Genomic DNA, 8,375 nt, shown 5'->3' on the forward strand with positions numbered 1-8,375 from the left:
TCGTGCTTCTGTGCTAACCCTGTTACATAGATTTTTGACAATATACTCTTGACTTGACTTGACTTGAAAAAGAAAAGATGAAATGATTGACATAAAGTCTGGGTGCATGCACCGAGGTTATGCTCAAATTTGGCTTCCAAGATGTGTGACAATAAAACTCAGCTGTCTAGAATCTACATCAGGATATCTAGCCTGTTTTACTAACTGTAATGACCATCAATCTGTTTACTACTGCTGATGCTCAAACCATTGCAGGGCCTGACAACCATTAAAATGTTTGAACGACAGAGGGCGCTGAATTCGTGAATGATGCATTGAAGTAGGCTGTCCTGATGCAGTGAGATGCCCGTCTGCGTGTTGAGACATCGCAGCCAGGGATTGTAATATTTTAAAACACATTTAAAAGAAAGATGATGTCTCACCATTTTAAATTCGTTTCCATATAGCCCTGCTTTATGTTTCTAACAGCACTTATAGGTATATGGTAGGCTACTTAGGTAGGCTATATGGTATTCTCAATCAGACCAATTACGTTGCCAGATTAAATAGTCTACAATTTCCCCTAAATAAAGTAAGTAATTGCCAAATACTTGGTCACAGAGTCCAAGTATGATTAGGCAACTTAGTCTGTCTTCATTCTGTATGAAAAACACAAATCACAAAAACAATCCGTGTGGATGTCTTCGCATTCACTTGCATCTTCATCCCAATTGCCATGCCCATTGGCTGCACCGTAATGAGGTCATGACAAGCATTGAACTGGTGTTTTCCTTTCCCGACTGGGACTAGGTTCAAATCTTCCCTCATGAAAGAGAGGAGGTGTGCACCAACTGTGTTTGGAACTTCTTTTAACTTTTTTTGTGTGAGAAAAACTTCAGACACAGGACTTAACGTTACCTTGACTCTTTTGGTGGAATTTCTTTGGTTTCATCACTTCTGATTTCTTTCGGCAAACGGGTCATTTACAAAACTTCATTTGACAGCCGTCGCTTTACCTTGGATCCATGAGTGTGATCGATAGATTTTCGTCATAAGGTAAGTTTTGTTCGCATGAAAACAACTTTTCTCAACAGCATCTGCATCATGGTTTAAATAGCAATGCGCGCTGCGGAGTGCACCGGTGCCTTCCATAGTTTGCACCTGATGCTTAGCGTTGTTATAAACATTTTATTATGTGCGCTTAACAAGGAAACACAAACACACACCACCAATCTACACGTAGACTCTTGAAATCACGTAGGCTAGAATTAAGTACTAAAATGGCACTTTCCTAGTGTTGCTTTCTTTGCATTGCGTCTTGAATTTGATTTTAAGAGACCTACATGTTTTTTTGTTGTTGCTGCTGCCATTACCTTAAGTTGGAAGAGGTGGCCTATGTGCTTCGTGGTTTGACTTCCAAGCCTTTTTAAATTTCATTTGTTCAATGGCAACACTTGTGAACTGGTGAATTATGGACATTAGGCTGTGTTGCGTCATTATCAGATAGGCCTATAACATTATCATAGCCTACGTTGTTTTTATTGAACAGAATAATATCAAAACTTCAAACAAATCTGAATTATGCTATTTTCAATGGGCAGCTTTATACAAACATCTCTCTCTCTCTCTCTCTCTCTCTCTCTCTCTCTCTCTCTCTCTCTCTCTCTCTCTCTCTCTCTCTCTCTCCAGTGTTTCCCATACATTGAGGAAACTATGGCGGCCCGCCATAGTTTAAATTTGGCCGCCATAGTTTACGAAAATGTAAAAAAAAAAAAAAAAAAAAAAAAACTTTTTTTTTTTTTTTAACGATATCCGTTTTTGTTAAAAACGATTTGAATTACGATTTTGAATTTCCTTCGCATTTTCCTCCTGGAGTAAATACATCCTGTGAGTAACATCGGGTGAGTAACAGAACATGTGCGCAACGATGCGTTATGACACGCCGATATGCGAGGATCTTCGTCCAAATCGCTAGTCGCATGCATCATCGCTAACTGCGTTTACATCGCGTGCCGCGTGTAAGGGAAATTTTAGTTGTTGACATGTATGGAATTCACTTCAATTTGTGCTGTTTCTTGCTTCAGTTGTGGACAAAACGATTGGCCAAACTCACAATAGAAAGCCTTTGCTGTGCTACTGTCCCAGAGAGCTGAAAAAAAAAACCTTCATAGAAGTCACACTTAACAGGGGTGTTAACCAATCCAATGAGTTCTCTCATTGCTCGCTCTCTCTGTCTCTGTCTCACTCTCTCTCTCTCTCTCTCTCTCTCTCTCTCTCTCTCTCTCTCTCTCTCTCTCTCTCTCATAGTAGCCTACTATTTACCCATAACAAATGGTGAATTTCTGAGCCCTTTTTAATTTGTAGGCCTATACCACTGAATGCATGATAATGCTTCATCATATTTTAGAAATAGGGCCTATGTGCCTTTCAAATGTTTATCATTTTGAAATTGTTTCAGTTGTTTATGACTTGTGTATGACTGAAATTATCTCTGCATACTATCAGTGCTGCATTGCTTTGTAAAGATAGGCTATTCAACTGAAAAGATACGGCCATAGTAGCCTATACTGAAAACATTTTGTTCATAATAATGGTGATTAATAAATGGTGGTCTTAAATTTTCATACTGACATCCTTGAATTTGACTTGGTAGATCACGGCAGACTATCAACTTCAAAAGTAGATCTTGGTTAAAAAAAGGTTGGGCACCCCTGCTATAAAGAGAACCACAAGTGCTTGAAAGACAGGGATCAAAAGCCTAGTCAAGTTGTTGTAGTTTACTTGGGTTTGGGAGCAATATAAAAAACCTTCAGAGAAGGGACAGTTGGGATGAGTTTACTAACACTCCCTAGGCTTTGTTTTACAGTTGTAATGAGTTTGGTGACAGACCTTCATTGACACAGCAGAGGAGACATCGGGCTGCATATAGAAATTAATGTGTAATGAATGTGAATATAGACATAAATGTGTAATATGTTGTTCAGCCTTTTTAAGGAATTTGGAAAAAACTGGCCCTGTGACCAGCACCCCTCATGTAAAATGTGTACGCCTACAGATATGTGTGGGGGGAAAAGGCATAGCCTACCCTCTAAGACCCTTTTTGTCTATGCGTTAACAATTTCACAGTGCTCTTAAATTCTTATCTCTGCTCCTATTTTGTTTTATTATTGTTTCCCAGACCCCTGCATGAGGGACGAATGAAACTGTGTTGTAAACAGAAATGATTCACTGTACTGCATTTTTTGACAATGACAATGTACTACTATTATACAAGTCATGGGTAAAATCTTATGTAGCCTTATTTCTCAAAATATAAATGGCTGAAATATAGGCCCAGGCCTACAGTTTCTCCATGCGCCAATGTCATACTGTAGTCATCGTTTTGCCGTTTTGCATTTACGCTGCAAGAATACACTCACCCCCCCCCCCCCCCCCCCAAAAAAAAAAAAGGCCGTGTGAGAAGACCCCCCCACCCCCACCCCCCCCCCCCCCCGCCGGACAAAATAAACCCCGGCTGCCCCCATAGTTTCCAAAATTTCTGTGGGAAACACTGCTCTCTCTCTCTCTCTCTCTCTCTGAGATGTGGACTAACACCACTGGAGATGTAGGCCTATGTAGGAGATTGCACTTGAACAAGCCTTTGTGATTCTGCCAGTACAAATCATAAATGATGGGTTTGACATCTATACTGGGCTTGCTTGGTCTTTGAAGACAAATGGACTTGGGTCTGAATAGAGGAAGCTTGTGACAAGACAACAAAAAAGGATGTGTAGCCCTCCATTAAGCAAAGGCATGGCTGTGGGGCAGGACTATTTTTGTTAAAGGAAATGTTGATGCCAGTGGGCCAGTGGGCTGTGCTGTGGCGCGTGAGGGGGGGAGAACCATAGGCATGTCTATGGGGAGAGAGAGAGAGAGAGAGAGAGAGAGAGAGAGAGAGAGAGAGAGAGAGCCTCCCTCCCGCAGTGGGCTTTGTCCCTCTGTCTCGGTCATGTGACTCTCAATGAATGGGACCCCGAGACACACACACACATGCAGGGACGCACATACACACACTCACTCAGTCACTCACTCAGTCACTCACTCACAAACACACACACACACACACACACACACACACACACACAGAGGAATGCACACATGTACGCACGCACATATGTATGAACGCACACAGGCGCGCGCATACACACACACACAACAAGTTGCATGCACAAACACTAATCGGGTCTTGTCACTCACACACAAGATGAGTGGTGCGATAAGAGGAGTCAGTTGTGTGTGTGTCTGTCTGTCTGTGTGTGTGTGTTTGTTTGTGTGTGTGTGTGTGTGTGTGTGTGTGTGTGTGTGTGTGTGTGTGTGTGTGTGTGTGTGTGTGTGTGTGTGTGTGTGTGTGATGTTGGCCTTTGTTGTCGTGTCACAGGAGTAGATGGGGACGACTCAGGTGTCGATTGCAATCACTTAGAGCCAGTGTTGAGAAGTGTGTGACAAAGATTTTCTATTAACCCCCTCATTCACGTCCTGTTTTTGTTGGTTTCATTGTTTTCATGGCATTCCCATACTACATTTGAGACAGGACTGTGTCAATCTCAGTTGAATATTATGCCAAATATTGACTTTCTGCTCTAAATGATTCATACCCAGTGTGACTAATGTCAAGGAAATGTGCTGCATTATGTGACAATATGTATCTGAACAACTCTCCTGAAATCTATTAACAGTTGCCAAGGGCTTTCCCCACCTCAACACAACCATATACCAGTTAGACTGTCTGCACTTGAAGGTTCTTTATTTAAACCTCAATTGAAAAAAACTAAGTTTGATTTACTGTCAAGATCCATCTTTTTTGCCAGCCATGGTGGAACACAACCAGCTGCATGTGCCCCACTTCTTTAAAGTCACATGTGATGGAAGAGAAGTGAGAGCGTCAGAGTCATAGGGGCCAGGGGTGCATTTCTCGAAACCATATTTGCAAACTACGCTAGCTGCTTTGTTGTTTGCAATGCAATTTCCCATTGACAACTACCCAAGTTGCTAACTGGCTAACAACTACGCTTTCGAGAAACGCACACCCACCCAGGTCTGGTCCTCTGGAGAGCAATGAAATATCATCAAGGAGAAGAAGAGTTGTTTGCAGTGAGGCAGCATTGACCATGTTATTATTGTAATGCGCTCGCTGCTAGCTGCCGTTTTGTTTTTGGGAGTGGCGAAAAAGCCTCCAGCTGCTAGCAATAAAAGCCACATTAGTCCAAGTCATAATGAAAGGGCAACGCCATGCCCATGGTTTTGAAAAAGGATAAAAATAAACAAGAGCTGTTTGCAGATGGTTCCGAATTTCTACCATCCTCCTCCCCTCGGAGAGCGAGAGAGGAGAGGAAAAGAGAGGGAGAAAGTGAAGCGAGAGAGAGAGAGAGAGAGAGAGAGAGAGAGAGAGAGAGGGAGAAAGAGAGAACTGAATTTGGAAGATGGTTCCGAATTTCTACCATCCTCCCCTCAGAGAGCGAGAGAGGAAAAGAGGGGGAGAAAGTGAAGAGAGAGAGAGAGAGAGAGAGGGAGAGAGAGAGAGAGAGAGAGAGAGAGGGAGAAAGAGAGAACTGAATTTGGAAGATGGTTCCGAATTTCTACCATCCTCCCCTCAGAGAGCGAGAGAGGAGAGGAAAAGAAAGTGAAGAGAGAGAGGGAGAGAGAGAGAGGGAGAAAGAGAGAACTGAATTTGGATCATAGTCTTCCCACACAAGCAGCAGTGTTGTGGAATGCATGGGACGCTGAGAACCTAATCTGGTGTGGATTACGACACATTAAGATAGCATCCTCACTCCCCAATGACAGAGACACTCCACTCCACTCCACTCTACGCCGCTTGTTAGTAGATTTATTAAGAGCTATGGTAGCAGGGGCCAGTAAAAGCAGAGCGATGACTGAGGCGCGCTAAGACCTAATGTTGTTTACCTCAGTTATTGTGTCAAATTACGAGCGACATGTCCCAGTTAATGTTATTATGAGTGATTGCACTGCTCTCTGCGGAAGAGGAAGAGGGGTAAGTGCTTGAGAATGATGCTTTAGAGCAGGGGTTCCCAAACTTTACCATGACAAGGCCCCCCATGTACCGATTGATTCCAGCCAAGGCCCCCCTGACACTGGCCATGCCACACTATTTGTGTTTGTGCACTCTCTTTCACAACCATAGTCTTGATCTGTGTGTCAGTACCTCATTGGGATATATAAAATATATATGTAATATATGTCTACACTTCTGCTGCTATGTAATTACAAAATAAAAAGGAAGAAAAGAAGAACCCGAGTGCGATCCACTTTTTCACCTTCCGATATATAAAATATAGAATTCAAAGATGAAATAGATTATTATAATGCAGTTCTCAACTAATGGGGATATTGTTTAGTTTATTTTTGCTTATGTTGGTGTACATTAATTAATAAGTTATTATTATTTTTGCTATACTTTTTCTTCCAACCTCCCACGGCTCCCCTGGCACCCCTTCGCGGCCCCCCAGGGGTCCCCGGCCCCCACTTTGAAAACCACCGCTTTAGAGAGGGCTAAGGAGGGAGGGGGCATGGCCAGGGGGTGGTTGGTGGAGTTTAGAATGGTTTGGGGGGGGGGGGGGGGGGGGAGAGACAAATGGTGATGTTACTGTGATTGACAGGAACACATGGGAGTGTTTACTGGCCGGCTCGCTGAGAGGGGGCGGGAAGTCCGCGACCCCTACAAAAGAAACGGCGCCTTGTAAAAGCCCTCCCGCCCACGCACCCACACCATCACCCCTCCTCATCTCATCTCAACCAGCCAGCCTTGCCTTTTCATATCTCATCATTGCTTAGTGTGCCCCACATCATTTTTTTCTCTCCCTCTCTCTCTCTCTCTCTCTCTCTCTTTTTTTTGCTCTTGTCCATGCGTGTGTTTTTCCATTTCTGTTGGTCTGTTCTCTGTGTGATCTGTGGGCCATGGCAGCAGGCTGACTTTCACTGATGAGGGTTTCCTCTCCTCACAATGTGTGGGCGGCAGAGGCAGCATGAACACCAGGCCAGCCTCACTTCACTGGACATCCACTATCCGTTTCTTTCTTTCTTTCTTTCTTTCTTTCTTTCTTTCTTTCTTTCTTTCTTTCTTTCTTTCTTTCTTTCTTTCTTTCTTTCTTTTTTATTTCATCTCTTTACTCTCTATCCTCCACATGTTGTTTCTCTCCCTCCCCTGACTTTTCATGAGGGTCTTTTTTGCCTCTGTTCCTCAGCCCTTGCTGATAGTGATATCAAGGAAACAATCTATTCTTTAGTAACAGAACCAGCTTGCCAACTGCCTGATATTGTAGAATGGTCTTTGTGTTATCAGTGCACACGGACTGTGGAATACTCTGGAAGCTGTGGAGGGGAAAGAGCATCATGGGCTGGCTGTAGACACGGGCCCTTAATGATTACAACTGATGCATTGTAACCAGGGACGGACTATGTCTCCATGCGCCCCTGGGCCAGACAGCAGGGAAGGCCCCCCTCCATGGGCTAGTTTCCTAAAAGATTCTAGGGTTTCAGGCCAAAAATTAGAGACCTTCTGTCGTTGGGCTTTGTCACCTGAGAAAATTTGAATATACAGTTGTTGAAAGTGAAAAATATGTAATGCAATGTGAGAATGGAAATAACGAGGGTTTGGCTTCAGGGCTCCCTTGGTTCTTGAGACTCTGGGGCCTGGGCCCGTTAGACCTGTGTAGTAACCAGGGCTTGACATTCATTTTTTCACCCACTGTGGCTAGTGTGTTTCCAGAGTCACTATACTTTCAGGTATTCCACTAGCCACAGATTATATATTGTTTTTTTTCCCTTTATCATGATAGTGTACGTCTAACCTCAGAAGATGAGGTGATAAAGCAAGATGAGTGAAAGCTTTCTACATGGAAGTATGTCAAGCAAATATAAACTGAGTTACTGAGCTTTTTCTAGAACTTAAATACAAACAATTGATGCAGAAGGGGCAAAAAATAGAATATATGGTGCATATGTCATTCCAAGGAATAAGCTGCCAGCCAAATTGGCTAGTGACACTGAAAGTATTACTAGCCACAGCTAAGTTTTACCAGCATTTGGCTGGTTGTCTGGTGCCAGTGTCAAGCCCTGGTAGTAACCCATGTGTGATTGTAACCTACCTGTATTCGAACAAATGAAAGTGCCTGGAGAAACAGAGGGAGGCAATCATTGGAATGGTTGTAGATCTGAGCCATGAATGATTACGACTGATGCAATGTAACCTGTAGCAGAGCAAAAGAAAATGTGAGCAGCTACTAATGAATAAGCCATTTATTTCACAAGCAGAAGTTTAGCTATGTTGTGTATGCAACGCTATGTTCCGCATGTAGCTCTACATAAGTGTAGCTACGCTGTGCATGTGATCTATAGAT

General features: G+C 43.1%; 1 protein-coding gene across 2 annotated transcripts in view; it reads left to right on the forward strand.

The window, feature by feature from the left end:
- The first annotated feature begins 776 nt into the window (after positions 1 to 776).
- The window catches only part of megf10 (multiple EGF-like-domains 10), a 142,859-nt gene continuing 135,260 nt past the window's right edge, over positions 777 to 8,375 (forward strand). For both annotated transcript variants that reach the window (XM_063210543.1, XM_063210544.1), the window contains exon 1: positions 777 to 1,035. The gene's annotated coding sequence lies outside the window, so the exon portion shown is untranslated. The remainder of the gene's footprint in view (positions 1,036 to 8,375) is intronic.

This window comes from Engraulis encrasicolus, chromosome 11 (genome assembly GCF_034702125.1).
Source record: "Engraulis encrasicolus isolate BLACKSEA-1 chromosome 11, IST_EnEncr_1.0, whole genome shotgun sequence".
NCBI classification, from domain to species: Eukaryota; Metazoa; Chordata; class Actinopteri; order Clupeiformes; family Engraulidae; genus Engraulis; species Engraulis encrasicolus.